Source organism: Malaya genurostris, chromosome 2, assembly GCF_030247185.1.
Source record: "Malaya genurostris strain Urasoe2022 chromosome 2, Malgen_1.1, whole genome shotgun sequence".
Lineage (NCBI taxonomy): Eukaryota > Metazoa > Arthropoda > Insecta > Diptera > Culicidae > Malaya > Malaya genurostris.
In genome coordinates, this window is record NC_080571.1 from 337,906,777 (window position 1) to 337,933,181 (window position 26,405).

The 26,405-nt window shown below is 41.4% G+C and overlaps 1 protein-coding gene across 1 annotated transcript in view; it reads right to left on the minus strand.

Moving 5' to 3' along the window:
- LOC131429357 (titin-like) overlaps window positions 1–26,405 on the minus strand; it is a 53,399-nt gene that overhangs the window by 13,334 nt on the left and 13,660 nt on the right. The gene's annotated exons all lie outside the window — the stretch shown is intronic.

The window sequence follows — 26,405 nt, forward strand, 5'->3', positions numbered from 1 at the left end:
TACTTCATTACGAGTACAGCATATTTCTCGCAACTAAGTGAGGTTCACAAAAATATTCACAGAAGAGAGGGGGAATAAGTATTATCAACATTGATCTGAATTGACGAAATCATACAATCAAGGTGCATTTTTATGAAAACTCAGGTATTGTAGATCGGATGTAACGTGGAACGTGAATTCGGGCAGTGTTGCTAATAGAGCGAGAACTCAGTGCATGCAGCACATTCTCGAGCGAGTGCGAGGCGTATTCTATCTCAATCGCACTACTCCGCGCACGCTTATGAGTCGTGAGTGACTTTTTAAACACGAGCGGTGTTTTCTTTTGGATACGATGAGTGAGAGTCAGTAGGAGTAAACACTTACTGCGAGTTGGTTACTGCTCAAGAGTGGCAAAAACTCACTCATAAGATTCGATTTTTTCTATTCATCAGCTCACCTCATGATTTACGATGCAATCCGTAAAATGATGATAAAGATCAAAATCATCGCTGATCTAAACAAACACACTCATCTATACAGAGCACCGCTGACATCAAATTATGATGGTATTGGTGGTTCTCAGTTTTGATTTCATAGCATTTAACTTTCATTCCTAGTTTTAAAAATGGAGTACTGAGTTTGGCATCATCGTACCGAGCTACATCGGTGAGTGTATGCTTAAACCACAGAGCTGCCAACACAACCCAGATTTTCGGTTTTGTTTTTGCTGGTACTCAAAACGAGCACGTGAATTAATGTACGAAAACAAAAGTCGAATAGTAGCGAATTTCATGTCTCGAGTTAAACACAACTGGCTACTAAAACCGAATGCGTTTGCCAGCATACGAGAACATGTCTTGAGAATTGGATTGAAATGGCATCGATTCGAACGGTGGCCGCCCATGGCAACTCTGGTGGATGGGAAATACAAGCGAGACAGTGTCATAAGAATCTGATTCAATGTGTTGATGTACAAACACATCAAATCACAACTCAAAAATCGTCTCTCAGTGGGTTCTAATATTTGATGTGCACTCAGCGCTCATCTGCTGATTGTTTGGCACTACGATGTTGAGACGATGTTTTCTCTATACAGATGGTTACCCAGTTACTCAACTCGTTCAGCGATGCTTTTGAAACCGATTTCCAGGTGAGCTGAACTCGGTGATGATGAAGTACTGAGTTGATTATTGCCAGCCCTGTTACTGCTGCGAGTCAGCTCGCTCTATTTCAAATTATGTCTGATCGCTCGCCGAACGTCCGAAATGTTGGCTACAATAGCACTTGGTAGGACGCTCTATTCTTGCCACCGGGCTGGTTTGAAAGCTTGTTTGTGTTCTTTCTAGCCGAGTACTGTGCTCCTGTTACCTCTGTGTATGAAATTCAAGTTAAGTATGGATATTTTTGAAACTGCTGCATAAAACATGCTTTATCATTGTTTTTTTGTTATTGTCCAGTACGAGTGGGAGCAAAAGTGCGAGTATTTATTAGGAACAGCGTAAGTAAGAGTGTGCACGCCGAAGAGCTGAGTCGATTGAAATATTTAACTCGGCCTAAGATTTTTTTTTCTAAAGTTTGAGCGAATCCTATACCTATTTTCTATATTTATAGAAAAAGGTAAAAACACTCGAAATCGAATACACTGGGGTCTCTTTTTACGCGGATTTTTTATGCGGATTTCCAAAGTTACGCGGTTTTTTTTTCGGCTTCAAAAAAAATTTCGATTTTGGAAGTCTCGAAATTTTTCTATGTCCCAAAGTTTATTTACACAAAAAAAAATTTTTCGAGATTACACCAGATCTGGACGTTCCTGCACTTCTATGATATTTGGCATAATTTTTTTTATTTGTCTTTAGTTTGAAGCTGTTTTTACGCGGATTTCCGAATTACGCGTTTTTTTTTTACGAGGATTTTCGAAGTTATGCGGTTTTTTACGTGGATTGCCGAAGTTAAGCGGGTTTTTCGTCGTGAATACGACTTACTTTACTATGGGGCGCCTTTTAAAATTTACCCTCTGAGAGAGTGATAAGTTTTTGATCGTGAATATCTCCTGTTGTATCTAATGAATCAACATAGATCTTGCTACATACCATCGGAAATATGATCACAATTTTATGATAAAATTTTCAGTTGTGTGATATAATCTCAAATAGTTCAAAATTAAACTTTTCTGAAATGTTTGGTATATCGTGTATCGTGTGAAAATATGCTATGCGAAACAGGGTTGCCATATATACAGGTTAATCTGTATTTTATTTATACATACATATATCTATTCTAATAGATTTTAGCTAAATTCATTGTGCCAATAGTCATTTCATTAATAGAGTCACCATATTATTCTACCGATTACTCGACTTTCAATAAATGAATTGTGATGAAATCAAATACAAAATCTTTGCTTCATCTCTGATAAGCAATACCGCATAAAAGTAGTTCAGAAAATGTACGATATCGCTGTTATAGCGACGCGAAATACTCCTAACCTCATCTCACTCTCGAAGTCAATCTATCGAACAGACACAACAGATCTCGATCTAACCAATGGTTTTCATATATGAAATGACTAATGGATTTGAGATGAATGGGGGTGCCGTCACCCATTTTCTATCTCTTTTATTGGTCGATCGTTAGTCCTGAGCTGAAACGGTGGCCTTTATTACCGTTCTTGCATTTCACTTCACTTATACTTCACTCACATATCACCTCATCCATCAGATCCCACACGAGCACAACAAACCTCACAGAATAAACGTCAAAGATGAACTTAATTCACCATTCAACTATTCCGTTATCGTGTGAAATCTGACTGGGGTACGTTCATTTCGCTTAATTTCCACTTCACACCGGTAATAAGGGCCGGTAGTATGAAAATGAAACATAAAAAAGAACTCAGTTAAGCCCTACCGGCCTCTCCAACTCCGGATGTTGGAGCGTATTGCAATCAACATCTTATTCAAACCGTTTCATGCCTCACTCAATGAACTCAATAATTAAACTAAAAGTTATAACACATATTTATATTAAATTGAAACAATAATTAATCGTATCTGATGATGTTTGCAATACCGTCAAGCCCATCAACCACGGGAGGGGACGACGACACGACCAAGAACTTCGGAGGAAAATCAGAACGAAAAGTGCCCACAAAACATTTACAGCTAATCACTATGTATTGAATTGCCTCTTACCAATTATTAGTGTTTACATATAAAATATATCCACGCCTTACTTCTAGCGAACGCAGGTTTGTGTACGTTTCTCCGCTCTTGTTCACTTTACGGTGTATTTTGCTTCAATTCAAACGACCAGCAACAATCTTAAGTCAAATGAAAAGTGATAGAATGAAGGAAAACCAATGAATTTAATTTGTGAGGGAATCTCTTAATCTTACTCAACCGCTAGTTGCCCGATACTTGCAAAAGTATCAGTACTGGTTCTACTTCATCTGGGTAAGATTTTTTGTAAGGAGTTCATTCCTTACAACAATTATTACCTTTCATGAGACAAAAATTCATCCACTTTAAAAATCGACATTTCATGACATTTCGGCATACAAATTTTCAATTAGGTTTGGATATTTTAAAATCTATATAAAATATATATCAATTTGAAAATTCGACATAAATCTAAATAAATAAATAAAACTAATGTTTTTGGGCCTGTAGCATAGCATAGTACACCAAAACATTCATGTAGTCGCAGAGAGCATTTCAGACCACCTTTCACATAAGAAGCAGTGACTTTTCACACATCGCCCAACAGTTAAATCCCTTTTAAATGTGTTTGGCGATTAGAAGCAGAGCCCAAAAGCAGACAACACTTCCGAACACTTCGCGAACGACGAAAGAGATTTAATAACAACCGAGGGACTTGTTGACCGAAAAAGAGTGGAAAAAGTGTCCGTAAATCACCAGCTCCAGTAAGCGGATACAGTTTCGTGGTTTTCGCTATGTTGTTGTTTCCGGATGGGAAAATTAAGCATTAACCTTCTCACCATGCACGAACCAATCCACAGAAACCGACCTCCGCAAGAAAGTTTACTCAGTTATGGGATAATCCCTCTTTTGGCGTTTAAAGCAATTTGTTCTGCCAGCAGCCAGCCAGTTCGGGTGGGTGATCAAGTCGGTGCAAGGTGAAAATTACCTTTTCTCGAGTCCCTCCAAGCGAGCACTTGAAGACGATTGTCGGATGGCACCATGCCAGTTTCGCTAGCACGAACTGAAGAATTTCGGGTTTGTTTGTCCTCGGATGTGAGTGCACAAGCGGATTATAACCCCTATCTCCGTCAGGCGTGGCACTGGCAATGGCTTCTGTTCCCGGGAAGAATTACCGCTGATGTAATTAATACGGAGGATTTTCATTATGTCTAAGACTAGATTTAATTACGAGAAGTGCACTTGTATGACACACTGTGAGCCTTGTTCTGGTCGGTGGAGGTGTAATCCTGCTTTAGCTTCCAGAAATGGAACGGTGGATGATAATTTAAGATTGGTAGTGTAATATTAACGATGCTCCATAATTATCTCAACGAATTTTCATCTGGTTGGGTTTATGTAAGAAAATCTCACACAACTTAATAGAAATGTTGAATATTCTTCATTGAAAAACTAAACTTTAAATAAAAGAAACGATGTCTCTTTTCTCATGAATATGAATCGTGATCGCTGTATGTGTTGTTTGCGTAATGTACCTCTATCAAAAACTGTTACTGCAACATCGCTTCGGGCCTTCCGAATTTTAACGAGAACTTGTTATATTTGAAAATTACTGGGAGAACTAAGCAACAGAAAACATTTATTGAAATAAAAAAATCGTTTTCATTGAGAATTTGAACATTTTATAACTTGGTGTTTGTTGGTTCATCAATAGTAAACGATCAAACATATGAAATAATTAGAGAAAGATTCCTTTCATAAGAGCTGCAGTACTTAAGTTCGCTTTCACATCTCCCTCCGAGTCGGTCGACACTATTCATTGCCAAGGGCCAGAATAACAAAAATGAGAGCGAACCTAACGAATAAAAGGGGCGAATTGCCGTGAACTGCAAGTAGAATCACCTTCGATATTTACCTCAAACACTTAAAACGTTGTTTATGGAACAGTTACACCTCGATCTAATGCAAGTACATTTGCTTCAACTGAACAAAACGAATATTGCTGTTTTCATTTCACTTCTATGATGAGTGTAATGTAATCAAATTCGCTATAGACGACAACAATGTACACTAAGGAATGCACACAGCAAAATGGCTAATTCGCTAGATATTTCTTATTGATCAATATAAAGATGTGGTCGTTCAAAGTAACAAAATAATCAAACAGAAACGAAAAGCAGAAAAATAGTTCGAAACGAAAAGCGTGTAAGCTGGTTCAGTAAGATATAGTTTATTGGGTTCATTGAGGGTGTTTAGGTTTAGCGTATAGTTCTCGCCTACTTTGAGACACATCGTTCACCTTGTGAGAGCATAGGACCGGACGATCAATCGCCGATCGCAGAGGGTTAACACCCGGCCGGCCGCATTCCGCAGGGGATCCTTGGCTCGAACGTGATAATATACGATCACATAACGTAGAGTGGTTCCTGTGAGCGCTGAGGCAAGGTCGAGGTAGTTTCAAGATCCGAGCAGGTGACTATTGATATTCCTTGAAAACCTTTACAATTTGTTTTTTCCGGATAGAATTTGATGACTAAGTGCCGAAAAATAATATTTGATGTTACTCCGAATTTCGTGCTGGTTAATTGCTATCTACTCAGCAGTTTCAAGATATATCAATAAACTGGAAGTTTTTAAGGACTATCAATATACCGGAAGTCACCATCTTGGATGCTGAACTGAGTTGATATTTTTGACATTTTTAGTATTTTTAGTATTTTTGACATTTTTAACATTTTTGATATTTTGACATTTTTGACATTTTTGACATTTTTGACATTTTTGACATTTTTGACATTTTTGACATTTTTGACATTTTTGACATTTTTGACATTTTTGACATTTTTGACATTTTTGACATTTTTGACATTTTTGACATTTTTGACATTTTTGACATTTTTGACATTTTTGACATTTTTGACATTTTTGACATTTTTGACATTTTTGACATTTTTGACATTTTTGACATTTTTGACATTTTTGACATTTTTGACATTTTTGATATTTTTGACATTTATTTTTGACATTTTGATATTTTTGACATTTTTGACATTTTTGACATTTTTGACATTTTTGACATTTTTTTGACATTTTTGACATTTTTGACATTTTTGACATTTTTGACATTTTTGACATTTTTGACATTTTTGACATTTTTGACATTTTTGACATTTTTGACATTTTTGACATTTTTGACATTTTTGACATTTTTGACATTTTTGACATTTTTGACATTTTTGACATTTTTGACATTTTTGACATTTTTGACATTTTTGACATTTTTGACATTTTTGACATTTTTGACATTTTTGACATTTTTGACATTTTTGACATTTTTGACATTTTTGACATTTTTGACATTTTTGACATTTTTGACATTTTTGACATTTTTGACATTTTTGACATTTTTGACATTTTTGACATTTTTGACATTTTTGACATTTTTGACATTTTTGACATTTTTGACATTTTTGACATTTTTGACATTTTTGACATTTTTGACATTTTTGACATTTTTGACATGTTTTTAAAATTACTTGAAGTGCGTGTTATTTCTAACCCCCTTCCCCTCCCCACCCCCCGTCGTTCACAAGTAATTATTTTAATTTTTTAACAGTTCGTAGCATACATAGGCAAAAAACGCGATCTCATGCAAAATTGTTCGTCAATTTGGAGGTGAAAAACTACCGTAAAATGAAAATGGAAAAATTTCAAAAACGCTGGGAGTAGTACGGTCCAAGTGTGAAAAGAATCGGTTCAGTAGATTTTGCAGGGTCGTGTTCACGGACTTCGAAAAATTGGTTTTTAGAATAACGCGTTTAAATTCTTTTCCCCAAATAGTGAGCAAAAAATATTTCTGGTAATTCACACTGAATCATTCAATTGATTTGGAATTTTGAGACAACATTTTTGAATTGTTAAACTACAAGAAAACGTAAAAATAGATTTTCTAAACTAGAAATTATAAGAGGACAAAGAATATGAAATTATAGAGCCATAGTACTCAAGGAAGAGCAAGGATGTGAAGAATAAAGTGCGGAAAAGTGAGACGAGACAAGGGTCTTTTAAGTAAGCAGAAGGTTTCTCGTATCTAAACTTTTACCTTCTACCAGAGGAGTCTAATTTAGGCATCTTAGCGATACGAGTCATCCGAATCTCTGATATGTCAGAAAGTAAAGGCAAAGGTCGTTTGCCATTTACTGTCCGAACCGGCAAAAGTAAAGTTACGAGAAGTTGTCACATTCTGCCCACGACGGTTTCTCACACAATGTGTTTCATTGTGTTGATACTTTCTCATCTCTATACGATTAGTTATAACACCGGAATGGAAGATTTGTCCGAAACTATTGCTTGAGTGCCTGGAGTTGTATCGTATGGCTATGCTCTTTTTTGAAACGAAACTGGCTCTGCGAACGTCCAGCAATTGATTCAAAGTTGAATTCTATATACTAGAACTGGAACTGAGCACTGGACCTGAACCAACCGGAATGAGACACTTGCTTTAATTTTTGGTCAAATGAAAAGCTAGAGAGGTGCTTTTTCAGAAAAGTTGCTCAAAATAAAATTTCCTACAACTTTATTGTACGATAAAATCGTTTTTGAGTTCAATTAAGAAAGTTAGATTACAGATTTCAATCTAAATAAGGACCACCCTAGTAATATTTTATATCAAACGGAGCGCCATTTGATAACAAACAAGACACCAATTACAATAAACTTATATTTAATAGTGAAAATATTTTTGTCACGCTAATTTTCCGTTTCAAACCATAGTGCAGTGGTTGCTAATATATTAACACAAATTACAGTTAATAATAAAAATGTCAACAGGGCAAATTTATAATAATACTCGTACCATGTAATGTGAAAATGATAATTTGTCTCGGTGCAGGATTTGCGTTTGGAAGATTTGTTTTCCTTCACAATCTTTATTGACAGAATCTCGTACATCACCGACATCCTCCGATATCGTCGAGCTAAGTATAATGCAATGGTAAAAAACACTAGGAATCTCCTAGGCTCTGATCCAGAGCCGCTTTTACAAAGGTCTCAGGGGGCCCTTGACGAGACCCACCGAGCAAAAAAAGGTCATTCTTACGCATCAATCCACAACTTTAAAACCGTTTGAAATGTCCTTTGAAAAATCAATGTGAGTGCATTTGCCAATCTTCTTGCACATTTGTTTTTGTCCTGATTTCGGGATAATTTTGGTTTTCGAAATAGCTCCGAGTACTGCATCTTTTTTTTTGGTAATGTGCAATTTTACGAAGTCCTTACCCAAAACTCCGTTGCCGGAGCTACCGTAGATATGTTTCAACATACATTCACTCATCCGTACTTTTCAACGGTCAAGTTGAAAATCGAATGATATATGAGTAGTCGAATATTGGAATCTTTTATTCGCCCAAAAACCAATAAATGTTTATTTAATAAAAAAAAATACAACAGCACCGTCCAACTTTGGAGCAGCCCAGGATTACGTTTTCCAATGCTTCACGTCGTGCCATAATTTATTGAGGATTTTTTTTCTCTGATTGTCCTTTCGATCTGCGTGTAAAAGTCGAACTCCAGTGCTAGTATTTTATCTCATCCCAGTAGCTGATTAAACATTTTTTTTGGTCCAGAAAGCATAAACAAAACCCAACGAACCATGCACCTTCCGGGAGCCGGCTTTCTTTCTGATGAATATTTATGGCTTTGGGGTCGTCTGCCCCTGTCACAGTTTCGTGCCTACCGTCTTGAGAGTGAATCGAAAATTGGCGAAGATTTTTGTCGTTTGATCAACGATGTGCCATTTAGTCTCGCTACTATTTGGGTCAAATTCAAGGGACTCGAGCACAGCTTTGAATTAAATTGAAAGTGTATCAAAGAAGATATGATTTCAATATCAATTTAATAATCTTTTGATCCAATAAAAGCTTTCGATGATGGGTGATCAAAACGCACTTCCGTAAATTTGATGGAATACCAAAGCATGACCGGCTCTTAATCGTAATTTATGTACTTTACCTCGGTTTTTCAGCCGGCTCCCTTTTGCCAGACAAACATTTTTGGTCATCCATGACACATGGGAATGTGATTTTCCGTTCTTTTTTTTTTCGACAGGTTCTAAAAGCACTTCTCTTCATTTGCGGTGAAAAGAACATGTGGCGGATATTCCGATCTACGACAAAAAATGAATGAACAGCGAAAAAAATGATATCGCATAGATGAAAAGCATCCAATTGAACGGGAAAGTCGTAATCCATCCATCATTTCCGCCTGTCTACGGCCATTCGCTGAAATCCTGACGCGATGACATGTCTGACGGGGCCGCTCACTCACCACACACACACTCACTGGACGCGTTAGCTTGTAGCTTCCGAAAGGACACACAGTTGCCGAATGGAGGAAAGTGAGAACATGAAAATACTATTTTGGCTCTCTGACTGGTAGCGAGTTTCGCCAGGATGATGAAGTGATTGATAATAATTTCCACGGGAGATTTTCGCCCTCCCTCATGTTTTTGTGGTGAAATCGATATTTTTCTCTTACTCAACAGCACTGCTAGAGTCCACCAAACCAATAGTCTAACCTTCAAAATACTTCCATAATAAAGCCATAAATATCATTTGCGGTTATCCAAATGGATTCTTAACTGGACTCGTTTGTTCGGAAATTCCGCATTTCGCTAGCACATTCTACTTGGCATCGCCATGAACAAATAACATCATCATAATTTTCCATAAACATATGCATTCCTGAACCTGAACCTTTAGCTCCCTTTTTTCCTCAGAAGGGGGAAAAAGTATTCACGTGAACGGGATATGTAGAAACATTCATTCGTTTCCTTTCCCTCGGACTGAAAAAAGTAAATAAAACTCCCACAAACACCGCACAACAAAAGACCACACATCGGCATTGTTTCACTGCGCCGCACCCACCGAAAAACCCGGATAAACCCGGTAAAGACCGATGATGACGACGACGACGACGACGACGACAACAACGGAGACGACGATTCCGCAATGCGTTATTGTTTTTCCCCACTGTCACCCGCAGACACCAGGTGACCTTCCCAGCCAGACCCGGCGACTAATGAAAAACGTTTAAAATGTTGGCTTCTCATTTCAGCATTTTTCGTGTAGGAATATTTTACACGGCCTGTCGGTATGCCACGGTTTGCCCGTAATATAAATAGTCTAGCTCTACGGTGATGAAGGAATTCCCGCAGGAACTATGGAGGGTATGGGATTTGCACCTTGCGATCGCAGTGGGCTGTGAAGGTTTCACCCGAACCCGGTGGGAGACGCGACAACGAAAAACGAAGTATGCCGTGACCGTTTTCCACTTCTTTTCTCTAATGAAGTACTTGGAGTATCTGGGCGAACGCGATTTCGATGGACTTCTGCAATCGAAAAAAAAATTTCCTTTGTTTTTCACCCTTTGGATAGTCGCACTTTTTTCTGGAGAGGACAGGATTTAATTCATAGTACAATTGCTTTGACTTCCGCGAATACGGAGGTTTCATCCACTAATTAAATTTATTATAGTTTGAAATGTGTTTAAATTCGTTCAAATACGATCTGTCATATTCGATAGAAAGAGAAGTCATGCATTGTTAGTGTGGTGTCAATTGATCAATAACAAGTTTGATTGGATTATAATCAACGATTTCGCCGGATGTTGGAAGATTATCCTGCTGAGTAGGAGAAGTAAACGCACCTCTAAGAAAATACAGAAAGCATAGGAGCAAGTTCAGAAAGTACAGAAACAAATATAGGAAATACTGCAACATATACAGGAACAAGTACAGAAACTGCAGGATTAAGAACAGAAATTACAGGGACAAGAACAGAAGAAACATGTACAGAAAGTACACACTAAGATTCGATTCCGTTGTTCGGTAATTTTTTGACAAAAACTTTCGATAATCAGTGGAAATTACCGATATTTCGGAAGATGAATTTCGGTTTACAACAATTAGGCAAATTTTTACCAGACAACCAGTTTCACGTGAGATTTTATTGCAGAATTCTGTAAATGGATATACAATTCATACGGTAAATCTGAATAGACGCCGAGTACGGTAAAAACCATACCGTCCGTGTGGTAAATTATTCTTCCAATAACCGAACTTCTGTAAATATTGATTGTCGTGAAAACTAACTGTCAAGCAATTACTAAAATTTTCAGTAAGTAGGTATCTTTTTTTAATAAAACTAAAAAATATCTTGAAGGGTTCGTCAAATGGAATGAGGTACAAGTTTTTGAAACATTAGAACTACTAAAAGCTTTTTGTTTACTTATAGGTAGAAAATAATTTCATATCACTATGTCCACTTGCTGCCAATACATTTCGTTCGAGAGTAATTTCTGGTGGACTGGTGCTGGTGGGTGGTGCTCATAATTCCGGTCAACCGGGAAATGAAGTTTATTTATATTTCTAGACATTTTTTATCTTTTTTCGTGGATATATAGTGCACCGTACTGTTTCGTATTTTCTTCACTCGTTTCTAAGAAAAATATCCAAATCCGAAAAACCTTATCGTAAGTTTAAAATGTATGATGTTTTATGAAATCCGAAAATCCATTCAAATTTATAACTTTAATTAAAAGTAAACAAACTCAAAAAAATTACTGAACCATTCGTTAGATCCATTTGGTTTACAGTTTACGGTAGTTGTTTGACAATTCAGCAATAACCAAACGATCGGTAATCAATTCAATTACCGAACTGATAACCGAACGTTCAGCTGTTGAAAATCCGTTAAAAAATTGCCGAATTCTGCGAAATTTCCTAAGTGTGTACAGTAGCAAGTGCAGAAAGTACAAGAACAATAACAGAAAGAACGGGAACAAGCACAGAAAATAACTGGTGCAAAAAGCAGTGGGTACAGAAAGTGCAGAAACAAATACAGAAATGGTAAGTACAGGTACATGGAGTATTAGAACACTCGCAGATAATTTAAAAAACCTGATAAAGCGAAGAATAAATACGAAAATCACAAAAGGGTTCAAATATAAAACTGACTCAGTTTGTCGAGAATACCATGAAAATTATGATTATTGTGAGATCTGAGATGGGACACTGATCATTCGCAATCTGAACATGGACGGAGTATTGTTCAATCGAGTTGCCGTCTAAGTTATGTTTCAATACAAGAGTATTTCACTAAGCAGGACAACTTCGAGAATTTTTTTCGGCCTTCCCTTCACGAAACATTTCCAAGCAACGCCGGGTAATTCAGCTAGTAACGCTATATAATAGTCACTGTTGATGGTTTTTCCCTTTTCAAGGGAGTCGATAAAAATTATACCATGCGAATCCCAAAATACAGACGCCATAACCTTACCGGCCGATTGTTGAGTCTTTCCACGCTTTGGGTTCGGTTCATCGCGTGCAGTCCACTGAGCTGACTGTCGATTGGACTCCGGAGTGAAGTGATGGAGCCATGTTTCGTCCATTGTTATATATCGACGAAAAAAATCGGTTTTATTTCGATATAACAGCTCCAAACACTGCTCAGAATCATCAATTCGTTGTTGATTTTGATCGATTGTGAGCTCACACGGCACCCATTTTGCACAAAGCTTTCTCATATCCAAATATTCGTGAATAATATGTCCAACACGTTCCTTTGATATCTTTAGGGTGTCAGCTATCTCGATCAACTTCACTTTACGGTCATTGAAAATCATTTTGGGGGTTTTTTTCACGTTTTCATCGGTAACAGCCTCTTTTGGACGTCCACTGCGTTCATCGTCTTCGGTGCTCATATGACCATTACGAAATTTTGCAAACCACTTACGAATTGTTGCTTCGCCCGATGCAGAGTCTGGATAACACTCATCAAACCATTTTTTGGTATCGGCGGCACTTTTTTTCATCAAAAAGTAGTGTTTCATCAACACACGAAATTCCTTTTTGCCTTTCTCATATAGAAAGGTTATGCAATCACTGTGAAAACCGACTTTCGAACCGAGGCCCGGAGGGCCGAGTGTCATACACCATTCGACTCAGTTTGTCGAGTACGCAAAATGTCTGTGTGTGTATGTGTGTGTGTGTGTGTGTGTGTGTGTGTGTGTATGTAACGTTTTTTTGCACTAACTTTTCTCGGCGATGGCTGAACCGATTTTCACAAACTTAGATTCAAATGAAAGGTTTTGTGGTCCCATACAAAATTCCTGAATATTATTTGGATCCGACTTCCGGTTCCGGAATTATGGGGTAAAATGTGCAAAAAATTGTGAAAATAAGTGCACTAACTTTTCTCAGAGATGGCTGAATCGATTTTCACAAACTTAGATTCAAATGAAAGGTCTTGAGGTCCCATACAAAATTCCTGAATATTATTTGGATCCGACTTCCGGTTCGGGAGTTATGGGGTAAAATGTGCAAAAAAAAGAAAATATGTGTTTTAACTTTTCTCATAGATGGCGCGACCGATTTTCACAAACTTAGGTTCAAATGAAAGGTCCTGTGGTCCGATGCGTTATTCCTGAATTTCATGCGGATCCGACTTCCGGATCCGGAAATATAGTTTAAAGTGTGTTAAAAATTGTACACCATCACTGAAAATGGGGAAAAACCTTAAAATTTTTTCTAAATCGACCTCAAATCTTTTCCAATTTGATGGTTTTTATCAGTAGACGGTCAAACAAACCGATTTCGGTTATTCTTTTAAGAATCGAAGAAAAATTTTTTTTTCGCCTTTTTTGGTTATGCAATCACTGTGAAAACTGTGACCATTCGACTCAGTTCGTCGAGTACGCAAAATGTCTGTGTGTGTATGTGTGTGTTTGTGTGTGTGTATATGTGCGTATGTGTGTATGTAACGTTTTTTGCACTAACTTTATGGGGTAAAATGTGCAAAAAAAAATAAAAATATGTGTTCTAACTTTTCTCAGAGATGGCTGAATCGATTTTCACAAACTTAGATTCAAATGAAAGTTCCTGTGGTCCCATACGTAATTTCTGAATTTTATCCGGATCCGACTTCCGGATCCGGAAATATATGGTAAAGTGTGCTAAAAATTTTATACCATCACTGAAAAGAACGAAAAACCGTAAAAAGTTTTCTAAATCGACCCCAAATCTTTTCCAATTGATAGTTTTTATCAGTAGACGGTCAAACAAATCTATTTCGATTATTCTTTTAAGAATCGAAGAAAAATAATTTTGAAGAATACCACAGTATTATATATGATAGTATGATTGATATGAGAAAGGCATCATTACACCACTAGGTGGATTAAAACAGGTTTTTTCCATTTTTTTCACAATAACAAAAGTAGTTTCACTCAAAATGCAATATCTCACAAACTATTAATCAGACAGTTGTCAAAATTATAGACGTATCTTTTGAAGGTTGGTACTAACTGAAAATGGTATGGATTTAATTCTAGTGGCGCCCTCTCATAGAAACGATACGAACTTTTCAGCCGATATGTTACTTATAACAGAATTAAATGGTAATATAAAAAAATTATCTTAGTGTAGTACAAAATGTTCATATAAAATAAAAGTATAGAAAGAACAGGAACAAGCACAGCAGGTACATGAACGAGTACAGGTACAGGTACAGAAAGTACATGAACAAGTGCACACATAAATAGTTTGATATTGAAGTGATACAAAGCAAATGTTATCCAGGCAATATTTCTGTACTTATACCATTTGAAGTTGAACGTCAATTTACCATACAATTGGCTTTTGCTATCATAAATCAATAAATAATGCTATGATAGTATCAATAAAGCTCAAGGGTAATAATTTGGAGTATCCATCTTTTTCATATGGACAATTGTGCGTTTCTTGTTTGCGTTTCACCAAACCATTGGTTTAACATATTTTTACCTAAAATGGCAAGGCCAATATGATTTTAACGAAAGTGGAAAGTAACTCTGTTTTATTTAAATCTTATCTAATATTATCGCGCTACGAAGTGCGCAGGGGATCACTAGTTTCATACAATTATTAGCGAATTCTCGCAGTAAAGACTGTCCCAGAAAGTATGTATGCAACCAAAATCGCTGCCATTTCGCAATGGTTCAGAATCTGTCAATTTTTATGGCTGCGTCCTGCTGTTTACACTCTTCTCTAACCACTTGTGCAGTTGTCTATTTGTTTTCATTAGTTTGTTTCGAAATGCGTGGACTTTCAGCAGAACAACGTCGAAAAATTGTGTACAAATGGTGCAGGTCACTGAGAAAGATAGCAAAAATGGAAGGAGTAAGTGAAAAAGCCGTGCGAAATGCAATCAGGAAGTTCGGTGAGGATAACACCTTTGAGGATAAACGTACACCGAAGGCGTTCGAGCAAAAGAAGGAGGTTTCAGTGCGGGATGTGGCCAAAAAAGTGGGCACTTCGAAGTCAAATGTTCTTCGTGCTATAGAACGTTTGAATCTTCGAACCTATAAGAAGCAGAAACATCCAAAACGTAGTTCGAAACAAGAAGCATCGATCAGGCCGAGTGTTCGAAAGCTGTACAATACGATTCTTGCTGGGAATTTGAACTGCATAATCATGGACGACGAAACCTACGTGAAACTCGATTACAAATCCTTGCTGGGACCACAATATTATACGGTGCGAGAAGGGAAAGTGTTAAACCAGTCCGAGACATCGATTGAAGTCGAAAAATTCGGTAAGAAAGCTATGGTCTGGCAAGCAATTTGTAGCTGCGGTAAGATTTCGAAACCCTTCATCACCACTGCTTCAATAAACAGCGAAATATACATCAAGAAATGTTTACAAAATCGACTTCTACCCATGATTCGAGGCCACAAGGATCTTGTTGTCTTTTGGCCAGATCTTGCTTCTTGCCACTATTCGAAATCAACGGTAGAATGGTATACTACCAAAAATGTCACTTTCGTCCCAAAAAACATGAATCCAAAATATTGCCCACAGGAATCAGAACAAATTGGCTCAAATGGCACGTTCCCCTTGATATTTGGAGATTTGTGCCTTGCCATCAATTTGTTTTTAACATCATTTTCCCGATATATAAGAGGGAAGGATTGAAAGGAAATGGTAAGGGTTGGACTAGGAGGATGGGAAAAATTGACGACACAAAAACACATAAAAGCAGAAGTAAATTCTGCACCCATAAGGGATGCTGAACAATCTGCTGAGGATCACATTTAGTGGAAGCAGAAGGAAATTCTGAACCTCTACGAGGTCCCGAACAGTCTGCTGTTAATAAAACCTCCAACCCCCGAGAGGATTTAGAGATCTTACAAAAGCGACACCATTCTGCACTCCCGGAAGAATGCAGAACGACTACGAGCAGAAGTAAATTCGGTACCCCCCAGAGGATGCCAAACAATCTGCCAAACCCTATTTAAGGTGAATACAGAAGGGATTCATTCACTCCAGGAAGAACGATGAACCCTTCTGACTATAGCTCCTTACCACATTGGGTGAGAAACGAGAGAATATCCTTCAATTTTAGCTCCGCATACACAGACTCAACCATGTATGGAGAACCAAAAACCCGGATACGTAGTTGCGTCAATGCGGGACAGTTACATATCAGATGATATAAGGTACCATAATCGCATTCACACAAATCACACGAATAATACTCAGCACGTTGAATAGTAGCCATGTGATAATTGAGTTTGCAATGTCCAGTCAGAGCTCTGACCAGAACACATCAATGATACTTGGAGAAATGCAGTAGACACTTTGACATTTTCAGATCTAAATCTGGTAGAAATGCTTTTGTCTGAGCGCAAGTTTGCAAGCTGCGCCAGTAGCTGGCATGTTTGGATGCAGCCCAAGAACGTATCTTGTGCTTTATCCAACTAGTTGAAAGTGGTAAAGCTGGTTCAGGACCAACGAAATCATTCGTTGCACCAGCTCTAGCCAACTCATCAGCCCATTCATTTCCAGTAATACCAGAATGGCCGGGTACCCATAAGAAGTAAACAGCATTTGAAATGCTGAGGTCTTCAATTTGAGTTCGACATGCGATCACTAGATTCGACCGTGAGTCATTCGAACTGAGTGCTTTTAAGGCTGCCTGACTGTCGGAACAAAAATAAATACGTTTACCACAGATCCTCTGCTGAAGTGCCGATTGTACTCCACACAGAATTGCGTAGATTTCTGCTTGGAACACAGTACAGTATCTACCAAGTGAATGAGACTGCTCCAGCCTATTTCACGACAGTAGATACCAGCACCAGCACGACCATTCAACAGAGAACCGTCCGTAAAACAAACTATGTGTTCATCAAGTTGTCGTTCCAGACAACCAGACAATCATTCCTAACGAAGAGGATAGCTCACATTGAATGTTTTAAAAGGAAAACTGCATGTGAGAGTTAGGTCACTAGGAGCGAGTAAATACTCATCCCACGGAACCATTTGAGACCACAAGCGAGTGTGACTGGTAGCATATTCTAATGGGTTACTGTTCCAAAGCCCTGTAACCCTAAGACGGTATGCACAAGATAATGCTTCTTGTTTTAGGAACACATGTAGTGGTTTAATGCACAGTAGCGCCTCTAGAGCAGCAGTAGGAGTTGTCGTGAATGCTCCTGTCATCGCCATTAGGACCATCCTTTGGAGATGATTTAGCTTTGACTGAACTGTCGCGACTTCTCCTTTCTGCCACCATACAAGACATCCATATGCTAAAATTGGTCTAACGATAGTTGTGTAGATCCAATGAATATATCTGGGTTTGAGTCCCCATGATTTTCCAAAAGCTCGTCTGCATTGGCCGAAAGCCATGCAAGCTCTTTTAATCCTGAAATCAATGTGAGCAGACCAATTCAGTTTTGAGTCAAGAATAACCCCGACGTATTTAACTTGATCGACCACAGTGACCCCTGAACCAAAGAACTGCAACGGACGAGCTCCTGTAATTATCCTACGATGAGTGAAAAGCACCATTGATGTTTTGCCCGGATTTACAGATAATCCAAACCTGACAACACCATTGTTCAACAGATCGCAGGGCTTGCTGCATTAAATCAAAGAGAGTGTTAATGCTTATACCGGTCATCAATATATGATAATCGTCGGCAAAACCATAAGTCGGAAATCCAAGGTTATTAAGTTTCCTTAACAAACTATCAGCGACTAGGTTCCATAAAAGTGGGGATAGTACACCACCTTGAGGACACCCACAGACACTCAGCTTTCTAATCTCTGGTGTATCCAGTAAGGGAAAAACCCAAGATATTCCGTTCACGACTGCAATGTTTAACCTCCTGCAGCCATTCAGCCATCGGCACGGAAATACACCTTGACTTAGGAGTTCCTATTTTTGTGGCCTTTTACGACATGGAATAGGAAACCAGTGGATCAATTCTTGGTAAAAAATAATTCCGCCGGATGCCACACGGCTTACCTGTTTGGTGGACTTATACCACCGGTACAGGTGGATCGTAGCGTTATTCTTAGCCAGTTGGGAAACCGCTACCGACACTACACGGCTATCTAGGCTGCTCAGAGAGGGAAGTTAACATTGATGGTCAACTTCCATGGATGGCCGAGCAGCCGGAAAAAGGCACATCTCAGGAAACATGCCTCGGCAGTCGAAACCATTCAACAGTTCGAAAAAGATTGGAAAAAAGTGTCAAAACTTGTCGCCAAGAAGTCTGTACGGAATTTAATGAGGAACGTTCGCAAGAAGGCGCGCCAGCTAGTCTACAATGGCTAAGTAGCAAATGTTGAGAATAATATTCTGTTGTTGTAGTCTAATATTATCAGTATATCGAATAAAGTTTGAATGTCCAACACTTGTGAATTATTTACAGAGAAATCAAAGTGCGTCCATACTTTCTGGGACAGTCTTTAAGGCGATGAAGGAGTGTTTTTGAGGACGCTTCTCAGAAATCATGATTTGCGGTATCCACTGTATCTCATTTTGTTGTTTTAGGGGGCCCGTACTGTCTAACACTGTCAAAAAACCATTTGTTCGCTGTTGTATTTTGTTATAATAAAACATTTCAAGAATGTTCGGTCAAGTTTTTAATGCCGTTTTTCATTGAAAAACACTGGTGGCGTGGATTGCTCTGGTTTTGCACTTTCGAGCAGAAATGTAACATTCTGACGGTGTTTCATTGCCATTTCTGCTCGAAAGTGCAAAACCAGAGCAATCCACGCCACCAGTGTTTTTCAATGAAAAACGCCATAAGTCAATCGAAGTATAAATCTTAAGTCAGTGCGCCGAGCTCCTGCCTTCTTTGCAGTATGAGACAAGCAAAGGTAAAGGCCCATAACTTCCAGAGTTTTGTACCAATGGGTTTAAAAATTTCACAGAATAGTCTTGACATGTTTAATTTAGGAAAATATAAAGAAAAAAAAACAAAACAAAATTCAAAAGATTCAGACCCTATCCGCCTCCAAAGGGCTGAGGCCAATGTGTGTTTTATGGTGATTTAGAGGGCTCAACCCAAACCTCGGCACTCGAACCCCGGATCCGAGCCATGTAAGCGAACCCGGCGAGAATCCATGGGTGAAGGTCGCCAAAAAGAAAAAGGTCCCAAAAGAGGCCGGGCCCATTCCCGCGAGGAAGGCTAGGGACAAAGGAGAGGCTTTGTTGGTTAAGGCCGACAAAGAAAAGTACGCCGATGTGCTCAAGGCCATGCGGAGCGAGGCAAAGCTTGCTGAGCTTGGCAAAGAGGTTCGCAGCATTCGTCGTACGAAGACGGGAGAGATGCTGCTCGAGCTTAAAAAGGGAGCTCAGGGCGGAACGGAGCTTGTTGCGCTTGCCCAACAAGTCCTGGGCGATACGGCCGAAGTTAGAGCCCTGCGTAACGAGGTTGCACTCCAGTGCAAACGGTTGGACGAAATCGCCACCGCAGAAGAACTTGCCATGGCCATCAAGGAGCAAGGAGGTGTGGATGTCTCACGGGAATCCATCCGCATGAGGAAAGGACCACAGGGCACCCAGATAGCTACATTTAAGCTATCGGCCACGGATGCCAATAAGGTCCTCAAAGTGGGCAGGCTAAAGGTCGGATGGTCGGTATGCCCAGTGACCGCTTACCAACCGCCGGTGGTCGACATGTGCTTCAGGTGTTTCGAACCTGGCCACAAGTCGTGGAATTGCAAAGGCCCAGACCGGAGCAACCTCTGCAAGCGTTGCGGCGGCGAGGGGCACAAGGCGTATGCATGCGAAAGAACGCCACGTTGCATGCTATGCGCGAGCAAGAAGAAGGCCACAAACCACGTCATGGGCGGACCTACTTGCTCAACAAGTGGAGGGAGTAAATCAGCATGCAAGTAATACAGCTGAACCTTAATCACTGTGCAGCTGGCCAGCAATTGCTGCACCAGTCAGTGACGGAATGGGGCATTGATGTCGCGATTCTTTCGGATCCCTATCACACACCGGTAGATAACGGGAACTGGGTGTCTGACGAAGCCAAGACGGTGGCGATCTTGACGACTGGTCGATACCCAGTGCAAGAGGTGGTGAAAACACAAGCGGAGGGAGTAGCCATAGCTAAGGTAAACGGAGTTTACTATTGTAGCTGCTACGCACCACCGAGATGGTCAATAGACCAGTTCACTCGGATGGTCGACATGTTGACCGCAGACCTGGTGAGTCGGAAGCCGGTGGTGATAGCCGGAGACTTCAATGCCTGGGCAACGGCTTGGGGCAGCCGCTTCACCAATAGGAGAGGACAGACGTTACTGGAGGCCCTCGCCAAGTTGGACGTCATGTTAGCGAATGATGGACTGAAAAGTACCTTCCAGCGGAACGGAGTCGAGTCGTTTATCGACCTGACTTTCTGTAGTCCCGGCCTAGCTGGAGATCTTAATTGGAGAGTTGATGATGGCTACACCCATAGCGACCATCTAGCCATTCGCTACACGATCGGCCAATTGGCGAGAAACACAAGGAGGAGTAATACTCCCAAAACTCTTGCGTGGAAGGTGGCTAACTTCGACCGCGAAACGTTTTGCGCTGCCCTCGAATTAGAGGAGCACAACGCGAACCTGAGAGGGGACGAGTTGGTCGCTATCTTGTCACGGGCGTGTGACGCGACCATGCCTAGAAAGGCTCAACCGAGGACCAATAGACCACCGGTCTACTGGTGGAACGAGCAAATTGCACGCCTTCGCGCATCCTGCCTCAGGGCTAGAAGAAGGATGCAAAGAGCTCGATCAGCGGAGATGAGGATGGAGAGGAACACGGCGTTCAAAGCGGCGAAGCTAGCACTAAACAAGGCCATCAGCGCAAGCAAAAGAGCCTGTTTCGACAAGCTATGCGAGGGAGCCAACTCCAACCCATGGGGCGATGCCTACAGGATGGTGATGGCCAAAACGAGAGGGGCGCTAGCACCCCCTGAACGTAGTCCGGCGAGGTTGAAGGAGATCATAACGGTCCTCTTTCCCCACCACGACACGTCCCCCTGGCAGCCAGCTCCGCTACCAGCGAATGAAGTCGTAAAGGTGACGAACGAGGAGTTGCTCACTGCGGCGAGATCGCTCGATACAAAGAAAGCCCCGGGGCCAGACGGTATCCCGAACGTGGCTCTAAAGGCGGCTATAATGACTAAACCGGACATGTTCAGGGAGGTCATACAGAGATGTCTGGACGAGCGTATGTTCCCAGACATTTGGAAAAGACAAAGGTTGGTACTATTACCGAAACCTGGGAAACCCCCAGGCGATCCTTCGGCGTATAGACCAATCTGTCTGATAGACACTGTGGGTAAGCTCCTTGAGAAAATCATCCTCAACAGGCTAGCCCCCTTCATAGAGGAGGCAGGAGGACTGTCCGGTCAACAGTACGGGTTCCGCAGAGGCAGGTCGACGGTGGACGCCATAACATCGGTGGTAACCACGGCGGAGGTAGCTATACAGCGCAAACGACGAGGGATCCGCTACTGTGCGGTAGTAACGCTAGACGTCAAGAACGCGTTCAATAGTGCTTGCTGGGCAGACATTGCTGATTCCCTACTTCGACTAGGAGTACCGGAAGGGCTGTACAAGATTCTGGAAAGCTACTTCCAGAACCGAGTATTGCTCTATGAGACCGACGAAGGCACACGTAGCACTCCAATCACGGCTGGAGTACCACAGGGATCTATCTTGGGCCCGATCCTGTGGAATATAATGTACGATGGAGTACTGAGGTTGAGGCTCCCTCCGGGTGTCAAGATAGTCGGGTTCGCGGACGACGTCACGCTGACAGTCTACGGCGAATCCATCGAAGAGGTCGAACTGAGTGCATCACACTCAATCTGCTTGGTGGAGGACTGGCTGCGTAGCAGGAAACTGCAACTCGCGCACCACAAAACAGAAGTGATGGTGGTAAATAACCGCAAATCGGAACAGGAGGCGCTGGTACATGCCGGAGACTGCGTGATCCCCTCCAAGAGATCACTGAAGCAATTGGGTGTGATGCTTGACGACAAACTCAGTTTCAGCAAGCACGTTGAATACGCCTGCAAGCGCGCATCAACAGCGATCGCGGCGCTCTCTCGTTTGATGGCCAACAGCTCGCCTGTGCGCTCCAGTAAACGAAGGTTACTGGCAGGAGTGGCAGTTTCGATCCTCAGGTACGGCAGCCCGGTATGGGCGTCGGCACTGAATGTGGAACGCAACGCACAGATGCTGGAGAGTACGCATAGACTGATGTGTCTTCGCGTAATCAGTGCATACCGCACTGTATCGAGGGATGCGGCCTGCGTGGTTGCAAGCATGATGCCTATCAGTCTGATAGTGAAGGAAGACGCGGAGCGCTACAGCATGCGAGGAGACAGGAACGCCCGTAGGGCCTCCAAAGCCGCTTCTCTACGCAGATGGCAACAAGAGTGGGACAGCTCAACCAAGGGCAGGTGGACACATCGGCTCATACCTAGGATCTCGAGCTGGTTAGATAGACCTCACGGAGAAGTGAACTTCGGCCTGACGCAGTTCCTCACAGGGCACGGGTGCTTCAGATGGTACCTCCACAGGTTCGGCCACGCGACATCCCCTGTATGTCCTGGCTGCCCAGACGAGATCGAGACGGCTGAACACGTCTTGTTCGCATGTTCCCGTTTCGCGGCTCAAAGGAGTGAGCTACTGGAGGCATGCGGCAGGGACACCACACCGGAAAACCTGATCCAGAGAATGTGCCACTGCGTAGAGAACTGGAACGCAGTGTCGACCGCGGCATCCCAAATTGCGGGAATATTGCAGCGGAAATGGAGTGCGGATCAACAACAGGTCAGCCGCGTACCGTAGCAGGCTCAAGAGGGATCAGCGAATAAACGTCGGTCCGGGAGAACCTTCTTCGTCGGGAAGCTCTTCGTCGGAGTAGTCTAGATCCATCGTCGGGGACTAGACGAGTAGTACGTAAAACTGTTAGGATCGTCGGGGCGCCAGTGAACCGGAAGCTTTCCTCCAACCGGAATCACTGGATCGACCCAGGCATCCTCTCGGTCGGGCGTTGACGGGTATCGAAGGCGTCGGTTTCGGGAGGGCCTCCTTCGTCGGGGAACTCTCCGTCGGTGTAGGCTAGATCCTTCGGCGGGGGCTAGTCGAGTAGCCGCCACAACACCGATTCGAGTCGTCGAGGCGCCAGCGAACCGGAAGCCATGCTCCAACCGGAATCGCGGGACCGACCTCGGCACTCCATCGGGTGTCCCGTGTGGTGTAAGAGACTCGGTGTCGGGAGATTCTCCTTCGCCGGGGAAATCTCCGTCGGAGTAGTCTAGATCCTTCGTCGGGGACTAGACGAGTAAATCGTGGTGTAATACCGCTAGGATCGTCAGGGCGCCAGTGAACCGGAAGCTTTCCTCCAACCGGAATCACTGGACCGACCCAGGCATCCTCTCGGTCGGGCGTTGACGGGAATCGAAGCGTCGGTTTCGGGAGGGCCTCCTTCGTCGGGGAACTCTCCGTCGGTGTAGGCTAGATCCTTCGGCGGGGGCTAGTCGAGTAGCCGCCACAACACCGATTCGAGTCGTCGAGGCGCCAGCGAACCGGAAGCCATGCTCCAACCGGAATCGCAGGACCGACCTCGGCACTCCATCGGGTGTCCCGTGTGGTGTAAGAGACTCGGTGTCGGGAGATTCTCCTTCGCCGGGGAAATCTCCGTCGGAGTAGCCTAGATCCTTTGTCGGGGACTAGATGAGTAGATCGTCGCGTGATACCGATAGGATCGTCTGAGCGCCAGTGAACCGGAAGCCACGCTCCAACCGGAATCATTGGATCGACTTAGGCATCCTTTCGGTCGGGTCGTAGACGCGTACCGTAAGCGTCGGTTCGGGAGGACTTCCCTCGTCGGGGAACCCTCCGTCGGTGTAGACTAGATCTTTCGGCGGAGACTAGTCGAGTAGTTCCGCGACGTAGCATCAGTTTTGGGTCGTCGAGGCGCCAGTGAACCGGAAGTTACCCTCCAGCCGGCATCACTGGACCGACCTCGTCATCCAACTGGTCGATCCCTTGAGAGCAGGATGCTGATCCCCATTCTGCATAAATCTGGGGAGGGTGCTGTGAGCACCAATAGCCTTCCACCCCGAAGTAATACCTAGCGGTGGTGCCGGGGAGGTAGGGTTGGAGATCCAAGGTGTTTTAGTGGGTAGTTCCAATCAACAGTTGGGTAGTCCTGTGGAGAGTCCCACACTCCGTGCGTAAATGCATTTCACCTTGTAAAAAAAAAAAAAAAAAAAAAAAAAAAAAAAAAAAAAAAAGAGGGCTATTTTCTCGCTTCAAATCTGATTTTCTCAGAAACGGTGACGAATATCAAAAAACCCAACTGACAATCTCTTAAAAAATTAGATTATTCTGTGAAAATTTCAGAATGATTCATTGACTTTAGCGGTCGGGAAAGTTTTTTTTCTGAAGGAAGAATTACTTAGCTGAAAACGCCGTCTTTCAACTTGTTCATTGAATATCTATCAATTTGAATTTGAATTTGATTCATTTTATTAGTGAAAACAGATAGAGCTGATACATATTTTCTATGAAAATATCTGGCATCTCTGTGCACAGCCGTTGAAATACGCACATTTAACAGTGTTATGGTGACGTATAGCGGAAAGAAACCAGTGCTACTAGATTTGCCACAATGGTTATTTGATTAGTATTTAACACGCAAATATTAGGTAATATTAGATTCCGAAACAGTTTTATTTATATATAAATATCAATGATATAATTAAACTTATGTCACGGATACCAAAAAAATACTTGTTGATGATAATTTAAAGAAGAAAAATATTTTTTTTTATTTAACATGACGAATTGTAAAACTTCGGACGAAAGTGGTTCCTAAATCAAAAAGTGAGTTTATTTTAAATGAAAAAAGCGATCGTTGAAGGTTTTTTAACTATTTTTTTTCTATTGGAAAGAGTGGTAAAACCTAGAATAGATGTTTTAAAACGTTCCCCAGTTTTGTTCAGGTAAGTTTAAAGATATGATTAATGTTCAAAGTTATGAGGTGAAGGAATGAGATGGAAATTGGAGTTGAGATGAAATAGGGAGCCCTTACCCTATGTTGTCGCGATAAAAATCAAGTGAATGTTATTTTTGTAAAGGTTTTATGGCGGCACCATTTTTTCTGCTCTTGTATCCTGGTAACGTAACGAAACATGAGAGAGAAATAAAATCGGCTCAGCAAGGCTGCCAAACAAGCGGTAGCTTTATTGGATTTCATGTGATGTAGTCAAACTTGTAACCGAATATATCGAAACTTTCTTGGCCACCCGGCCACATCGAGAGTCATTTTGCACATTTGAGAGAAAGCATTGAGGAAAACGTAATACGCAGAACGAGCCACGTGGTTATACGCGACCTAGTGGCCTCAGACCTTAATAACTTTTTTCCACTAATGCAAGTCGATTCCTTTCACACAGCCTACTTGGGGTCGATTACCAATCCCACAGATCATACTTTTGATGGCATGAAAGGAGATTATTCTTGTCACGTTTAGCTTAACTCAAAATATGCGCACGCATAGAATTCGAAGTTTCAGAACTCTTATGAACATTGCATGCGTTCAAAACCTCGATATCTTGATATCTAAAATTAAAACTTTTATTAGCTTCTAATTCTCTAGGTCATGAAATTTTAAAGTTTCGGAGTGTCTAAAAATTCTGAATCTCTTCAATTCACTTCAGATTAAGTTTTAAAAAATATTCACAAAATACTTGAAAGTAATTGTTATTATTATACGGCATTCCAATAATTGCGCAAATTCGGAACGTCTAGGCAAATACTGATTTCGTTGAAATAAGCCTGCTTAAATATCCAAAAGATACCAAAGTTAAAAAGAAACGTGATGCAAGGAGAAACAGCCTCCAGCTTTTAGTAGAAAATTA